Raw genomic sequence first — 9254 nt, 5'->3', positions numbered from 1 at the left:
ACAGTGATAAATGGCAAAATGAACTCTAAATGATGTGTGTGGGAGTGGCTGGACGTTGAAAGATGTATTGATTGAGAGAGTGATTGATGGATGCACCGATTGGTGGCAAGTGTTGAAGGCGGGCTGTGCGTCACACTGGAGCACTTGGTGGTGTCACATTTCAGATTCATATTGGCAGAGATTAATTTGCTGTTCTTTGAGATAAACACAACTGATGTAGGGTATTTTATTGCAATCTCTAACAGAGTGTCAAAATGTGTCATTTCATTTCAAGTAATGAATGAATTATTTATTTATTTAATATTTTTATCGAGACAAAGCAGGAAACTTATGTGGGGTAGATTCAAAAGTTTTGGGTGAGTATGATTTTTAAGTTGTTGTTTTTTTTTTTTTTTTTAAGATTTATATTCCTTTTTTGGGAGCAGGAGTTTTTTCCTATATTGAGATTGGATAGACAAGTAGCGAAGTGGGAGAGAGAGGGGTGAAAAACTTTTAGACCCCAAATTTCTAAATGACATATATCAGTTGTTTGTTGTTAGTTTTGTTTTCATGGACTTTTAGTTTTCTATGGACAGTAATCTGCATCACAGCTGTTCGTCATTTAGTTAACCATCATCTGTGTTTGTCTGGTCTATGTTGGTTTGCTGCATTTAGATCCACACTTGTCTATTTTTCTTCATCTGATCATCCGCGACAAAACAGAAGAACCCAAAAAGATTTAAATGGATCTTGCAGCAAAGTTTATCTCCCTCACCCATGAATGAGTGCCTATAATAGAATATACTGCCTGCTTTTGTCAGCTAGCCCAGTACTCATTTTTGGAAGATGAGACTTTAAAACTAATCTACTGGTTTGGAGCAAATTATTACAACCTATAGATTTAGTGAATATGAAATACGGATTATAGAGAATAACCATTCTCCAGTGCCTTGAGTGCTTTTTCCCCTTATTAATTTTGTCACCTAAAACCACCACTCAACCAGGAATCATGCCCACCATGGAAAAAAAGCTTGAACCCACATACTAAAAGACTCAGCATGTGCCCACCACGGACGCAGTGCCTGAGGCAATGCCCACAACGGTATCAGAGCATGCTGCCTCATCTATCCCGGAAACAAAACCTGCCTTCCCATCTGATCAGGTGTGTGAGCTGGTTTTTAAATTGGAGTACTAATGAAGCTGGGTGATGAAGTGTGTCGATCCTGCCATCCTCCTGCATCAGAACTCAGTATACCGAATCTGGACGGATCGATTTTCTGATGACTTCCTGTGCCAATGATCTTCCTTCACTGCTGGTTCCGTCCAGCTGGTTCCATCCAACCACATAAACCAACCTCGGGACAGCAGTATGTGTCCAAATTTTAATCTTAACTGTTCTATTTCATCAGAAATTTTCCTAAAACAAGGCTTTAAGTGTAAAATCCTGAACGTGTCCTTTAAATGCTGACCCCTATTGCCGTTGATGAGGAGCAGTTGGTAGGTCCCATCACCTAGATTAGGACAGGGAAGAGCAGAGGAAATTGGACAGAACATACAACAAAAACTACAACTCCCAGCAGGCTGTTGGGTACATTGGCACCACACACATTCCATCAATAAATGACACATACACTAAAACTGTAAAACATAATTCCATACATCCTGTGATGCAACATTAGCAATACAAACAACGAGGAATGAATAAAGTAAATAGAGTAAATAGAGATTCAAAACAGAAAGCTATATGGAGCCTACAGATGCAAACAAGCAGCAAGGCAGACAGGACATCCAGTTCATCGTGTCCGCTATGCTGGCCCTGTATAACTCAGCCCAGTGATGCTACAATACATCAAGACCCAGGTCTTCAGCTCAACCTTGGTAGATGGATCCCATGACTCTGCCTTCGGGGTCTCAGTCTGATCCCACAGCTTCATCTTTACCCGTCGACTAGTTGGCTCCACCTTTGCTCCTCGCTCTCTTGGCTCCACCTGGTACCATAGTCCTTCCAGCTCCGACAGACTCCCTCGTTTCTCATGCGTCTCCCTTGTTTCATCGAACTCCACCTAGGTCTCCACGATCACATCATCATGTTGGTCTGTCGGGCTCAGAACTCCACAAGTCCTCCTCCCTCTGTTGGTTCCACAGTGGGTCATCATCATTATGGCTGGCTTCTGGGAGTCTCCAGTTATGTCTGACTTTCATGTTTTTACCTTGTGTGTTTCTTTATTTTGAAATTGTTTATTAAAGCAGTTTACTGCATTTAGATCCATGCTGCTGCATCTCATCGTCTCCATCTGATTATTCATTATTCATCAGTTTCCACTTCACAGAATACTATGAAACTAAATGACACTGGAGATCACACTGTGATGGGAATTTTTTTTTTTTGCATTATTATACAGTATAAACAACAAAGAACCAAATATAGAAGAACAAAAAATAAATTAGTAAGTGTGTGAAAAATGTTTTAAGAGTTTATTTTCTAAAATTCCACAGGGTAAAACGTGCCACACTAAAGGCTTCCTTAGTAACAGCATTCTGTGTAATGCTTATGAAAGAGAGAAAGTGTATGGATGTATAACTGTCAAAGAAAGAGATTTCAAAATGGAGTATTGTTTTTAGTTAAAGTAATATGAACGTGGTTTTCAGTCTTGCACAGTATTAATACTAGCATTGTTATACGAGTTTGTGTGTGTGTCTTCATAGGTCTGTTGAGGCTGAGAGGCTCTTTGATTGCTTTGGAGGATTATAACAGGCTTTATCAGCAGGATAAAGAGTTCAAAAGAGCAGTCTGCCTTTAGTGCCTGCTCTAATCTCTCATGCATATCAGCTACAGCTTTAACAGAACTCCACAGCATTCTAATAGTGTCTTTGAATAACACAGTGACCGTCAGTGCAATATTTCACAATAGATGACCAGACAAGAGATAGTGAAGCTTCCATGATTGTAAATTGCTTTGACATTTAAATAAGACAGGCAGTTCTTTGACATTAGTAAGCAACATTGAACTAATAAAAAGACACTAGAGCTTTTCTGGATTGATTGTGAAAAAGAGTGAAATATGGGAGAAGACTTTAGTTTCCTTTCATGGGAACTCTAGCTGCGTCGAGATTTCTGTGTGCTTGCGGCGTGAAGCACGTGTATAATCAGTCCAATGGAACGATGAGACGTCAGGTGAGACGGCGGATGATGTCACCGACCAGGAAACTATAAAGTACACCTGAAAACAGACTGCAATAGCTTCTGTGCCTCTAGCAAGCGCTCTCTGTATACGGTTCCTGTCTATTTATTGTTGTCTTCCATTGCAAGCACAATATTTCACAGAGAAAGATATATATTATGGCGAGCAAGCAAGATTTCAAGCGATGTGTTGTTCCCTTCCCTGCGTTTTATATCTGGTGAGGACACACATCAGTGTTGTGTTGCTTGTTTGGGAGTGGAGCATTGCGAGTCAGTGAGGGCGATCCGCTCCTGCTGGACGTTCTTTGAGGAGGGAAGGAACTGTACTGCACTAATTACTATTACGATGCTAACCGTTTCAGAGGGTTGATTACCACATTTTGATGTCCATTGACAACGAGAGTAATGAAGAGCAAGCAGTTGTACTGAATTATACTATTTTACTCTTAATATTGTTGATGTTCACCATCAAAGGATTACACAAATGCAAAGAAAATTAACATATGAAGAATGTAGGACTGTGCAAAACAATAATAAAAATAAAAAAACAATGAATTATTTCAATAGATTTGAACTTCAAGGATAGAGATGTTTGCTGGTCTTGTGATTAGGCAGTGAAAACAAAGATTTCAACAGGCTGTGTTTAGTCTCAACAGTTCTTTATGATGTTCAGATGTCCAAATAGCTTTGTGACGTTGGTCATCGAGTTACAATCTCGACGATGATAAATGCAAGTGTTTAATTTAGGATGTGTATTGATGAATATTTATCTCACTGATGTATGACTTAAATGACTTCTACAATAAACAAATAATGTAATCAGAAACATAAAACTTAATCGGGCAGAAATGCTGAGATAGATATTACAGCTCTATATATTGGCTGACGCCACTCCTTAGTTGCCCTGGCTGTGTGTTTCGGGTTGTTGTCATGCTGGAAAACCCAGCCACGACACATCTTCAATGCTCTTACTGAGGGAAGGAGGTTGTTGGACAAGATCTCACGATACATGGCCACATCCATCCTCCCCTCAATACGGTGCAGAAAAGCATTGGGATTGTGGGATGGTGTTCTTGGGGTTGGGATGGTGTTCTTGGGGTTGTACTTATCCTTCTTCCTCCAAACACGGCGAGTGGAGTTTAGAACAAAAAGCTCTATTTTTGTCTCATCAGACCACATGACCTTCTCCCATTCCTCCTCTGGATCATCCAGATGGTCATTGGCAAACTTCAGCTGGGCCTGGATAACACAGTCTCATCCCAAGACGTCATATAACTGACGTCTTGGGACATCTTTTGACCATACGTCAATATCCGCCTTTTTAGGGCCCCCTTAAACGTCGGTAGATGGCGATCCCGGGCCGTCATACAACTGACGCTTTACCTTTAACGTCAGTTAGGTGACGGGTTAGGTTTAGGGTTAGGTTTAGGTCTGGGGTAGAGTTAGGAGCCCATAACCTCATCTACCGACGTTTAAGGGGGCCCTAAAAAGGTGAATATTGACGTATGGTCAAAAGACGTCCCAAAACGTCAGTTATATGACGTCTTGGGATGAGACCGGGTTGGCCTGGACATGCTCTGGCTTGAGCAGGAGGACCTTGCGTGCGCTGCAGGAATTTAATACTTGACGGCGTATGTGTTACTAATGGTTTTCTTTGAGACAGTGGTCCCAGCTCTCTTCAGGTCATTGACCAGTTCCTGCCGTGTAGTTCTGGGCTCATCCCTCACCTTCCTCATGATCATTGATGCCCCACGAGGTGAGATCTTGCATGGAGCCCAAGACCAAGGGAGATTGACCGTCATCTTGAACTTCTTCCATTTTCTGATGATTGCGCCATCTTTTGTTGCTTTCTCAACAAGCTTCTTGTCCTGTAGCTCCTAGCCTTGTACAGGTCTACAATTTTATCCATGATGTCAAACACAGCTCTCTGGTCTTGGCCATTGTTGAGAGATTGGCGTTTGTTTGTTTGATTGAGTGTGTGGACAGGTGTCTTTTATACAGGTAACGGGTTCAAACAAGTGCAGTAAATACAAGTAATGAGTGAAGAACAGGAGGGCTTCTTCAAGAGAAACTAGTAAGTCTGTGAGAGCCGGAATTCTTACTGGTTGGTAGGTGATCAAATACTTATGTCATGCAAAAAAAAAAAAATGCAAATTAATTACTTAAAAATCAGTGAATGTGATTTTCAAGATTTTTTTTTTAGATTCCGTCACTCACATTTGAAGAGTACCTATGATTTAGGATTTAAAGAGGACAAAATGAGAGGTAAAGATGGTACATAAGGTAAAACTGAAAAAGGCTTTTAAAAGTAATTGTTATGGGAGACTGTGATTGTCAACCACACAGAAATCATTAGTGGTAGAGAAAAAGGTAGAGTTTGCAAATCAACTGAATAAATTATTCTACAGGTTTGAGAAAGGAAATGTTTTAAAGCAGAATATGAGTATTTATTATTAATTTGGTTGAACAGGTGAGGTGTCCTTTTAAACAATTAAATCAGAGGAAGGCCACAGGTCCAGATAACCTGGTAACACTTTACAATAGGTGCCCTAATATGCATTAATTCATACTTAACTAATGCACAGATAATCATGTTAATGTATGACTCATGAAGAACTTAACCATTAATCAATTATTACTGCATCTGAAATTGATAAAATGTCTATATGATTAATAGATTAATTAATTAAACGTCTCTAAATGAATGTCTTAATTACCACAATTAGTCAACGCTATACACTTCAACTTCCAGATGTCTGCTTTAATTCATTATTAGCTGATGATTTGCAAAGGTATCATTATGTTCTGACTTGTTGAGGCACATGACTATTCACTAATTGTTAAGTAATATGTCATTGTGGTTATGGGTTTTGTCATCCCCACTAAAGGTCTGTGGGGCAATTGCTCATGCAGTGCGTGTAATGTCAGAGACTGTTTGAAGGATGGGTAAGTTGGGCCGCACACAAATATCAGCACACCAGAATCTGAAATACTGATACTTTAAACTGGACCATTATAGCCATTATAGCTGTTTACACTGGACAATACAGACCATTTCAAGTCCATTTGTCCTTCATAACAGAAGTAGTGCAAGAGCTCGGAGTACGTCAAAAATAGAGTGAGACATCAGTTTACTGTCAAGCTTTTGTTGTGTCTGTTAGCATTGTTTTGCATCCGGTGTTGTATCACTGATTATATTGGGTTAGTTTTCTTTGTCTGGTCTAGACACAGTGTTATGAAATAGCAGAGCCTGCCCGCATATTCTGAGTGTTCTTCCTTTAAATCCTAGAGCTCAAGCTTAACCTGACACACTTCTGTGCCGTGAACTGTTGGAATGCGGCGATTCATCTGGCACAGTGGAATCCGGTTGTAGAAAGCAGGAAATTGAAATTCACAGTGTGGATGAAACCAAAACCAAAATGACATATTACTTAAAAATTAGTTAATAGTCATGTGCCTCAATAGGTAAAGTCATACCCTAATGGGGTTACCTTTGCAAATCATTAGCTAATGATTCAGACACCTTGAAGTTGATGTGCATAGCTTTGACTAATTGTGGTAATTAACACATTCATTTACACTATTAGTTATTAAGGAATTAATACACAATTGTACATTGAATTGATAGCAATTCATGTATTACTCAATCTATTAATCATATAGACTCTTTATAAGTTGCTGATGCAGTAATAATAAAGTGTTACCGATAATTCCTATTATTATGAAAATTTTAGTGAAAATTGAGGTAAAACAGCTTCTAAAGTCAGTAAAGGGTAAATTAGATACTCCTCTGTCACATTTACATCTGATCTTGAAATATCTGGATAAGCCTAAAACTATTGAGCTCTTATTGGACTAAACATCTGCATATAACAACCCGGTCTCATCCCAAGACGTCATATAACTGACGTTTTGGGACGTCTTTTGACCATACGTCAATATTCGCCTTTTTAGGGCCCCCTTAAACGTCGGTAGATGAGGTTATGGGATCCTAACTCTACCCCATACCTAAACCTAACCCTAAACCTAACCCGTCACCTGACGTTTAACTGACGTTAAAGGTAAAGCGTCAGTTGTATGACGGCCCGGAATCGCCATCTACCGACGTTTAAGGGGGCCCTAAAAAGGCGGATATTGACGTATGGTCAAAAGACGTCCCAAGACGTCAGTTATATGACGTCTTGGGATGAGACTGTGTTACATATAATACAGTACAACCAGAGCTTCTATTGACAAAATTATATTGTTGTTTTTTTAATACAGAGTGTTGTGCAATATGGAATGTGCATGATATAGCTGACTCTCTGTTTAACTCACCACTAAGTTTGTGAGCCAAATGCTTGAGCCAAGTATTCATTATTTGTTTAATTTAATGTTGTCCCTGAAAGGTCAAATTTGACCCTTCTCACAGAAAAGTCCCCAGTGTCCACATTATAGGGTGTGAAAATAGGCTACTATTATGTCATCATCAAAACATAACCATTATGACCAGGTCATAGTTTCTCTTGCCATAACAAATGTGCTTTACAAGCACAAATTTGGAGCAGCCAGGGAAAAAAAAAAGAATATTAAAAAGTCAAAAGTCAACAGTCCAACGAAAGCAAACACTCATCAACATAATGAAGATTGTATGTATGAAACATTCATTAAAACAGTAACCTCTGTTAATTCTCAATAAGAATGTCTGTAGATGTATGACAGAAATAAAGTCAAACTGGCTAATAATAATAATATGTAAAGGCTGGAAGTCAATTGTAGTTGTTTTGTCTCTATTTTTTTCTGTCCTTGTTGTTTCTCTTTCGTTTAGTGATTCTGCTTATTAACATCGGGTGTCACCATGGTCAATCATCACTTAGTTCACTTAATTATCTCATAAACTTCAACACTGCTTCAGTGTTTTTAACACCCTGCATGTAGTGTGGACACATTGGTGATTTTGCTGTGTATTTTATATGAAGACTTGGAGTAGCATATGCTACAATAAACAGGTTATAGAAATCTTTTGTTCATCGGTCTGTAAAATTAATAAATCAGAATTGGAGGTCTAAGTAGGCCTTATAGATTTCTGAAAAATAGAAAAGACTAAACCAATGCCCTGTAGCCACTTATGTATTTACATTGTTTTTTGTGTCAAGTGGGGTTTATTGTATTGTGTTTTATTACAATGTGAATGTGTATTGAAGTGAAACAGTAAACGTTGAGTAACGCGAGACAATTTTTGGAAGAGATTCAAGTGAAATTTAATTTAAATCCATATTTCTTTGTATGGCTACAATTAATGATATTTTGTCCAGTTTAAAGAATGGAGGAAATTGGTCCATTCACGGCTGCTTTGACCTCTGTGAAACTGTGACCACAAGCTGTGATCACATACCTACGGTAAGACCAATCGCCTTTCAATAAGCTGCTTATTCAGCTCAACTCACTCACTGGGTGCTCTATTATTTATCTTAAATATGTATTTCTTCCCTGCTAACCTTCAAATATAAAAAAAAAAATGACACACAATTGCTTACAAATTATAGTTCTATAGTTCTGCAAAAAGTGGACTAAAGCTTGCTGGTCATACCCCATGCATAGTATAAGGTAAAGAAGAAAAAAACATTCATACAAACACAAATATGGTACACCTATCATTGTTTGTCTTGTCTCCGACTCTTCACTACACTTCCCAGCATCCCTCTTGTCTACACACCTGCTTGTCATCATCATGCTCACATGTGTTTAGTCATTGTTATCATCTGTGCCACCTGTTTCTGTTCATTAGTATCTTTATTTTCATTCTGTTCAGTTAATCTTGGTTCTTGTTTATGTGTGGTGCTTATGTCACACCAGTCCAGCCCAGAGCTTTCACCGCTGGTCATCGTCCAAAATCCGGACGAGAAGGACTTAATTCACTTTTTTACAGAGCCCTTCACCACTGGTCCTGTCCAGCCCAGGGCCCTAACAACTGGTCCCGTCCTGCCTGCCCAGCCAGAGACTGTTCATGTCCCACCTGCCCAGCCAGAATTAGGGGGCTATAGGTCCTCACCGTGCTACCTGTTTACGCCATGTCCACCCGCCATGTCCACCCGAAGGGCCGTCTCCACCATGA

General features: G+C 39.3%; 1 pseudogene; it reads right to left on the bottom strand.

The window, feature by feature from the left end:
- Window positions 1-1784: 1784 nt before the first annotated feature.
- On the bottom strand, window positions 1785-5101 carry LOC148978750 (uncharacterized; annotated as a pseudogene).
- Between the last annotated feature and the right edge of the window lie 4153 nt (window positions 5102-9254).

The sequence above is a fragment of the Pimephales promelas genome, chromosome 6 (assembly GCF_988280905.1).
Source record: "Pimephales promelas chromosome 6, fPimPro1.hap1.1, whole genome shotgun sequence".
Taxonomy (NCBI): Eukaryota; Metazoa; Chordata; class Actinopteri; order Cypriniformes; family Leuciscidae; genus Pimephales; species Pimephales promelas.
The sequence above is the reverse complement of the archived record's forward strand: the minus strand, read 5'-3'. Positions and strand labels throughout refer to the sequence as shown.